Genomic DNA, 9,515 nt, shown 5'->3' with positions numbered 1-9,515 from the left:
CTCCATGAAAGTGACCTCTGGCCAGGTCACCCTCTAGATCTTGCTCACCATGACCCCACCGCATTCCGTGATCTAGGCGCCGCCGCTCTTCAGCTTTATGCTAAAAGTCTTCAGCCACAGGCCGAAGTGTGGCTCGACGTGGAGGAATGCTTCACAAATGGTGATGAAGGCCGTTATATGAAGAATCGAGTTCAGGGCCTGATGGTGAAAACCTAGCCTGTAAAAGAATATTAGACCCCTCACAAAGGGGTGGAGAGGGAAGCCCCAACCTCGGATGAGGTGAGGAACGAAGATTACCCTCTCCCCTGGATTGGGGGTAGGGATGCGCTGGTCAGGCTCTAGAGCCCAAGAGTTGGCTTCGGTGGGTATGTAGCCCGCGTTTTGAAGCTCTTATATGGTCCCCTCTATAAGAATGGAAGGCACCCACTTGCCCTTCAGCTCTGCGTCGAACATCGCTGGAGAGGGGGCGAGACCTTGGAGGAACTCGAATATTTGGGAATGGATCTAGGGCGCTGGAGCTTTGGAGGCTTTGAGCAATGGCGCAAGAGGTGAAAGCATAGGGGAAAATGGGATTACTACCCCTCGTCTTTATAGATCAGTAAAATATCAAGCGTCCCCTTGCTGCGCCGAATAAATCTCCATGTTCCAACCTTTCATGCCATTATGCGCACATGGGGTGAAACAATTCTTGATGATATCCCCTAAAAACGGAGCACGATCTCTGCATTGATGAGACATGCCCATGAGAAAGCCGTCTCAGGCCGCAAATCGAGTTACAATAACTGGCTCACTTGGTGCCATAGGTGGAGATGGCTCGGTAAAAGTTGTCAGGTAAGAACCACTATTCACACATGCGTGGCAGGCCTTCGAGGCTAAGCTATCTCAAGTCTTTAGATGCTGAGATCCTGGGCTTACATGAAAGCCTTCTAGACAGAGGGACTCGCCTGCCAAGCCAGAAACATTGGTCTAAGGATGTATCTGATGTCCTCGGCTTCGAAGACTAGTTCAGGGGCTACTAACAGTGTCCTGGACTAGGGGGTACCAACCTAGCTTACGGCCCACCAATCTCACAAGGAAGGACTCCGGAGGCCTCGAACCCGGGTGTGACCAAGACAGGCACTGCCGAAGACTTGGCATGTACTTCAAGGACTACCCCAACCATCGGCGTGTTTATTCCTAGTTGGCAACCGACCATGTGTAACCCTAGATACCCCTGGTGCCTATATAAGCCGGAGGGTTTAGTCCATGGAGGCACAATCACAATCATGATTACTAGCCTTAGGGTTTAGAACACAACATACGGTCTCAAGGTAGATTAACTTGTACTCAATACTCCATCATCAATATAATCAAGCAGGACATAGGGTTTAACCTCTTCGGGAGGGCCTGAAACTGGGTAAAACATCGTGCCCCTTGTCTCCTGTTACCCATCATTCCAGATCCATAGCTTGGGACCCCCTATCCGAAATCTGCCGGTTATAGCACCGGCAACTACTATTTCCTTTGTACTCTACTATGCAATCCTTTCTTCCATGGCGAATCCCTTTCCCCAAGGTCTTCCGCCCGTGTTTCACTTCAGCGAGGATGTTATCATAGAGAATCCAGAAGATCCTCTGGCTGAGCTTTGGGCCGTAAGAGACAAGGCCATGGAGGAGCTAGCGCAACAGGAGGAGGCGGAGGAGGAGCTTTCTTAGATATTGTCTGGCAACATAATCAGGTTGTCATTCCTGCAAACCAGCCAGCAGAACAGGTTACCGCTCCCGATCCTAAGCCTGGCTACTGGGGAAACTGGTTACCCTGGGATCCTGAAGCCGACGCGTATGAGAACACGATGGTTGCATTCATCCTTGGTCGTGGCGTTGGTGAGGTGTGTGGTCGTGTGGCTCGTGGTGGGGTTTGTCCCTGCTCCTGGGTATGGCCTTGCCCAAGGTCATGGGTTTGGTCTTGCTGATCCTGGTGGTTGTGTCAATGCCAATGGGCATGGGAGGGGGCGTGGTCAGGTCAACGGCCACGGCTTTGCTGTTGGAGGTGTCATTGAGCATGGTGTTGCCTTCGGTGGTGAGGGAGTCGGTGCTCGTGGCCACAGTTGTCGCCATGCGCTTGGCTATGTACGTGTTCCAGCTATTGGGAGCAGTTCTCTCCAATCGCCGTCGACGTGGAAGAAATTAGCTGCTAGTATTACGGTACATATGCAACTATTTTGTCTTTTCCGTGAAGCTTCTGAATGTCTTCCACTAATGAAAAGTTGTGCAGGTGAGTATTTCGGTTTTGTTGTGCAACTAGTGATACTAGACTGAACATCGTACAATAATTTGATTTTATGGATATACTAGATTTGGAACTTATGGCTATCATCTAATTGCTTTGATAAAATATTGTATCACTTAGTTCCAGAGCTTTTTCAAAGGTATAGGGATCTTATTGTTGTTCAAATAGTAAACAAACATAAACAAAAGGCACATGTCAATATGCACATATCTTGGGATTATGTCAGATGTAAAGGTTCCACTAATTTTGTAACTAGTTTCGGGATATTTTGTAGCCTCTGAGAAACAAAGGCCTAAGCGTAGTGCTAGTGAAGCGTTGCATAAGTTGAACCAGAATTAAGTTTTTCAAGTTGTTTGGTAGTTTTATTAATATGCATGTTTTAAATGTAAATGTTTATGTCTATTTAGTTTTTTCCAAGAGCACGCAGACTAACGCACTGACGCCTCCAAAATCAAAACCAAACACACGCGTCCATTTAGCAGAAGCAAATGAATAAAAACCGGACAAAAACCGCGTATGCCTGCTTCTGCCGGGTAGAGTTGTCCTTAGCCCACGTTATACCTGGCCATGAGAAACCCAGCCCGACCTGACCCTGCCCGGCCCAGTCTTGCCCACGAGCCAGGCCTGGGCCTAGATGTTGAGCACGAACACCAAGGCATGCTAGGCTCGGGCTTAACATATGGGCGTTTAAGGGAAGAGGCGCGACCCAAGGCCCGACGGGCTTTTGCACTGATGGGCCGGGTTTGGGCCTAAAATCTAGGCCCGAGAGCCGGTCCGGGTCAGGCCTGGGCCTAGGTGTTTTGCTTCAGGCTTCTTTAGGCCCGACCCGGCCCGAATTATGGCCACGTATAGTTCCCATCGTGAGAGGTGCTTGCATCTCAAATTTTCACCCTCCGCCTCATCTATGCGTAGAAATTTTGTAAAATTTATGCGTAGAAGCAGGTTACGTGGCAGGTTTTAATTGAAGATTAAGAGGGAGACGGGGCCCATCCCCATAAAATTAAGGGAGCAGAGAGATTAATTAGCGTTTTTTTACTGCACATATTATATTACGGAAAAGCTAACTTCCGTACGACTGTATTTTTGCCACAGATCCGAACGAACTCGTTGCCGTTCGATCCGGATCTGGCGAACGCGGTTATTCTTTTCTGTTTTCCCTATCGTACAGTTGACCGGTTCAACCCGCACTCGGCCCATCCACTTCTCCGAGAAAACCGCGCGACCGCGCTCGATCTAGAAAAGAAAAAAGAAGGCGCGAGGCCAAGACTCGATCCTTTTTTTTTTTTTTGAGGTACCAAGACTCGATCCTGCGCCGTGTACAAAGGATGGGCCGACCGTAGGTTACCTACTAACTAACTCAGCCACTGAAAATTGTTGTTAAGTACCAGATTGAAACTATACTATCATATCAGTACACGACAAAGCTACTCACTTGTTTTTTTTTTCTAGTCCTTCATAGGTGTTGCACTTTGATTAGTGTTTGGTGTCTACGCCTAGGACCTTAGTTGAGCCAAACAACCAGACAAGCAACGATTTTGTTGCTATTTCTAAATTAAGACTTTCTATTTAGATGAACTTTGACCTGTGAAAAAAAAGTTGTAATAGTATATGTGCAAACGCCACGGTAAATTTTGACCGGCGAAAAAGTTATTGAAAAATATACCCTCGGTAACATATGCATAAATATCTTGGTATTATACGCATCGTTGATCTGATAACAAACGTCGTGGTAACTTTTGATGAGGAAAAGGATGTTGAAACACATATCTTCGGTAATTTATGTCTATATAACATGATAATACACGTACATAGATATGATAAGCTATGTACATACACCGCAATAACTGTTTGATCTGCGGTAAAATTTGTTGAAAACTAAATTCCTCGATACTTAAATGTAAATAGTTTGGTAACATATACACCGCAACGTAATAACTCAAGTTCAAATACTGTGGTAATTTTTTTTTGCGGGGTGACATTGTGGTAACTTTTTGACCGAGGAGAAAACTTGTAGAAAACCATACCACCGCAACTTCTGTGTGAATAGTATGATAATACAAGCACAACAAAGTTGATAACCCATGTACAAACACGACAATAACTTTTGACCCAAGAGAGAAAAGTTGTTGAAAAACATACCCTTCGGTAATTTCTACATAAAAACACACCCCCAGGTCAAAAGTTACCATGTCCGGGCTAAGTAGGTTATCAACTTTGTTTTGCGTATATTACCATGCTATTGACCAGGCTAAGTAACTTACCATGCTAAGTAAGTTACGATGCTATAGTAAGTACGTAACTTTTGACCCCTTCGATAATTATTTGGAAAACATACCCCTCCTAACTTCTGAGTAAATTACATGGCAGGGCGGATAACCCATGTATAAATACCATGGTAACTTTTTGTCACAAAAAAGTTGTTGTAAAACGTCCCCCGGGTAACGTATGTGTAAATAGCATGGCAATACACACACAACTGATCTATAACTTACGTACAAACACCGCGGTAACTTTTGACCCGGAAAAACAATATTGAAATTATAAGCCCGCAACCTATGTAAATAGCATGGTAACATACACACAACAAAGCTGATAACTCATGTATAAACACCGCGGTAACTTCTGACCCGTGGGGAAAAAGTTGTTGAAAAAAAATACCCCAATAACTTGTGTGTAAATAACATGGTAATACATGCACAACAAAGCTGATAACTCACATATAAACAGCGCGATAACTTTTGACCCGGGGAAAAAATTTATTGAAAAAATTATTGTCATTAGCATGGTAATATTCACACAATAGAGTTGATAACTTACGCATGAACATCATGGTAACTTTTGACCGCCATAGAAATTTTCTGTTGAAAACATAAGCCGGTAGTTTCTGGGTAAATAACATGGTAATATACACACTTCAGGCATGATATATTTTAACTTCAAAAAAAGTCATCGGAACATATCAAAATGGGATATAGTCTTGAGGGTCTCGTCGTGATGGATTTTGTATGTGAAAAGAAATTTTTTATCGGACAAACGTTTTGAGACAAAAAACATTTTCAAATTTTGAAAAAGAGGGATTCTTGGATAACATTACCTTTTATCTTCTAGTGCATTGCATGTGCATGCGTAGAAGGTTGAATGAACCGTTCGGTAAGTTTTGTGTAAACAGTATGTTAACTTATGTACCATAGACGTGATAACTCATATAGCATAGGTGTGGTAAGTTTTACATAGAAAAAAAAGTTGTTGGAACATATCAACATGGGATCTAGTTTTGAATCTCTCATCGTGACGATTTTTTTACGTGAAAACGGTTTTTCAATCAGAGCGACAGTTTGAACTACAAAACATTTTGAACTTTTAAATATAAGAGAATCTAGGGTGATGTCACCAATTTTATCTTACATGCATGCATGTAATTAAGCATTTTAATAAGCTCATGAAAGCCACAGAATCAATAATCATCACGCATGTGAAGGGCTGCATGCACTTGCGCTAGACACACTACGACCTGAATCGTTCTAACGATCGAAATATAGTATAGTCTGTAATATAGCGTGCGGATCTATTTAGCACTATCCATTATATTAATCTGTACTATTAAAGAAGAATCGAACGTCGTGATGGTTCGACCTTCCTATTCTCCCACCCCCGCGATCGCTACTCCCGCCTCGTGCGCTCGCAACTTCCACTGCATCGTGCGCGATTCATCCAGAAAGAAAATTCCAGCATAAACATAGGAGCCGATACGAGAAAAACGAGAAAAGAAAATAGCGGCGACCCACGCACGCACGTTCCCCTCCTCGATCCGCAACTGCCGCTTGAACAGTCGTATCGTACCTAGCGTGTCCGCCCTTCCCTCGAGCCTCGACCTTCCCAGCGGCCTCCCCTCCTGTCCTCATCCCTCTCCCTCGCCCTCGAGATTTGACCTCTCCAGCGGCTTCAATCTTGGCCCACAGTCCATGCGAGGCATTAAGACGGCGGCGAGGCGACTGTGAAGCAACCGAGGTGAGGATCAGAAGGAATATGAAGTGCTGGGATAAAGCATCAGCTCGGTGTGGTGACCTCGTGGCTGCGCCGTTAGCGACCGAAGGTGAAGGCCTTTCTTCCCTTCATATCTTCCTCCCCTCGATGTCTAACGCACCAGGGCGCATCCATCTCCTCGCCATTGCTACATCATACAGTAGCAGCCATCCGTCTCCTCGTCGGGGCTACATCATACAGTAGCAGCCATGGTTAATGCTACTGGCGCATCTGTCTCTCCAATGTGCTCCCTCTGTAGACTACAGTAGCAGCCATGGTCTCCCGTACTCCCTCTGTAGACACGCATTGTGGTGATTGGGGAGTAGGCAACGGAGACGGATACAGGCAAGCTCCACCGAGCTGAGGATGTAATTTCACTCTGTGACTACAGGTTCAGTTATGCTTTATTTACTGTGTTTTTGCAGTTGGGTGCCCAATAATCCGGAAGAGATTTATGGATCAGGTATAGCATAATCAGTTAGAATTATGTCCATGAGTCGAGGTTATCTCCCTTCCTTTCATCGATATCAATTTTGTATGTGTCATCGATCAAGGTTCGCTAGAGGGTCTAGAAAGTTCCACGTTGTTGGGCAGATGATTTTCTTTTGAGAGGCTGGGCAGAGGATTTCTGTTAAGTGATACACACATCATATCTGAGGCTGCTCCTAATTCAGGAATCAAGGTTCAATAACTTATCGGCGTGTTTGGTTTGGACAAAAAGTGTGGATTCCGAATACAGCGACTTCCGAAACCGTAGCCAGCTTTGGTTTCCCTCGCCATGTATTCCATAATAGTGCTTTCTGATATGGCACCAGCAGCGATTCTTGGTCTGTCACCCCGCCAGTTTATTGTGTAATAACTGTAAATGTCAAGACTTGGATGGGGTATTTTTCTGAATTAATGGCCAGTCCATTTCACAAAACAATATCAGTTAATTTCAGGTTTTGGCATCGACTGTAACTACGAATCTTCCTCCTTTCAAGTTGGATATTAATGAGCGACTGGATGATTATGCCAAGGTGAATTTTTTTGGCACACAGTTCCGTAGGTGTGTTCTGCTCATATTATTGTTAAGTAAGTAGCATCCTTGTATTCTATGTGGTAAAAAAAATTGCATGTCATTCACCTATTTCAAGAGATTGTGGATGGCCCAAAAGTTTTCTCTTATCTATAAAGGCAGACGCAAGATGAACTCGTGTGCTTTTACAGGGTCCCTCTTTTTGCATTGTATGGTAGTCTATTGTTTCCTTCAAATTGCCACTTTACCTATGATTAATCTTTCTTACAACACCACTGATGTATTTTCCCTTTCTTGTCTATGCAGTCCATCTGATTTCCAAAAGCTCCCTGATTCGAAGGTTGGCTAGGCTTGACAGCCTTTACTGTCTTTATGAGTGCCACCATACAAGTCACACTTCATAATTTTTTAAGGTATATTTTTTATGCACTAAACTAGGGATTATTGGAACAGAGTAATTAATTCCCTGAATATTGGATTGCAACAGAAGAGTCCAAGAAAAGACTTTGTCGTTGAGGCTAAGAAGAATATGCTTTGCTCATGCTGGCACTTGCCAAAAGGATGCTACACAAGGTCATTTTTTTTGGTTCATCAACTTGCTTGTTGACATTGAGGCAAATCAGCTTGATGAATGGAACACATTCCAAAATAAACGGCTAAAATTTACCTTTGACAAGTACGTGGATTTTTTTCTTACACCCTTTGGCAGATTTGGAAAGATAGAAATGCGTGTTTTTTAGCATAAATGCTTAGGGGCTTATGACAGGATCTGTAGGATCCAGGAGATAATGAGATTGAGAACTAGCTTTTGTCAGAGGTGGCTAATCTTGACTACTGTATTCTGTAACTGGGCTTCGGCCAGAACCTTTTGTCTTTCTCTTCTTCTAATAGATACAGCACCTGCCTTTTTTATTTATTTTAGAAAAGGAGGTTCCCCTGGCCTCTGCATACGAAAGATGTATGCGGCCCTATTATTAAACAAGTTCAGCAAAATACAAAATCTGTAATCCGGAGTACAGCTCACAAAGGGAGCACAAATAAAAAAGGCTAAGCAAATAATCCTGCAAATACCATAAGTTTTTATTCAGAAACAGTATGGCATATTAATGGCTACTCCCTCCGTTCCGATTTATTCGTCGTGGTTTTAGTTCAATTCCGATTTACTCGTCATGGTTTTAGTTCAAATTACCATGACGAGTAAATCGGAACGGAGGGAGTAGAACAGAAAAACTCGACAATCTGCAGGAGCATAAAGTTCTGAAGTAAAATGAACAAAGCATCAACTGTCCTAAACTGCAGTAGTCCTATCCCCTATGGGAAGATGCAGCGAGAAGGTACGAGGTCTGGCGTGCAAGCGCCGGATGACACGCTGTATTGTTTGGTGTCTGGTTGGCTCAACTTCTAGGAATACTTTTTTGTGGTTATGTAAGAGCATATTATGACATAATAGAATCATCATCTATTCGGAGAACTGCAAAAGGTATATGTACAAGGCTGTTTTGATCACACACAATGGACTTCAGGAAATTCCATACTCCCTTTCTTGTTGTGGCGCCGCCTCCTCCATCTCAGAAAGAGATGGAGTGTAGATAGCGGTTGTAAGATCGTCGTCATGGGAGATCACGAGCTAACTCGAGCACGTCACCCTCCTACCAAAAAAGGCTTTCGCCCCGCTTTATATATAAAGCACCGAACCACAAGGATCACGATACAAACTCACACCACCACCGCACACGACACACACACCCAAGGCGAGATACAAAGGTGCCGGGCACCGCCACACCACCCCAACGACTATCAAGCCACTACAAATGTGCGAGGACGAACTGCTTGGAGCCACCGGAGACTTCCTCCGAGGGGAGGTGAGACGGGAACGACGGAACCAGGCCTCCAAGATGATGTCCGCAAGAAGGGAACGACCACGATAGCGACCAAGGCACACCCGCCACCTCCGTGCCGGTCACGCCGCCGCCAGAAGCCGCCGCCAGCAGGCTCTAGCTCGTCGCCGCGCTGTCGCGCCCGCCGCCAGCGCCACATCCCAGGCAGCCTCCTCAACCCGCGCCGAAGGCCCTGGCTAAGGAGACAAGGCAGCCCCGCCGCCACCAGCGCCTACTAGGCTTCGCCCGGCGCGCCCTCTCTGGCGGCGGCAAGGGAGAGGAGGGAGGAGGAGGGGAAGCCCGCCGGCAGCGCTAGGGTATCTCCCACG

This window comes from Triticum dicoccoides, chromosome 5B (genome assembly GCF_002162155.2).
Source record: "Triticum dicoccoides isolate Atlit2015 ecotype Zavitan chromosome 5B, WEW_v2.0, whole genome shotgun sequence".
Classification (NCBI taxonomy): Eukaryota; Viridiplantae; Streptophyta; class Magnoliopsida; order Poales; family Poaceae; genus Triticum; species Triticum dicoccoides.
Note: the sequence above shows the minus strand (reverse complement) of the source record.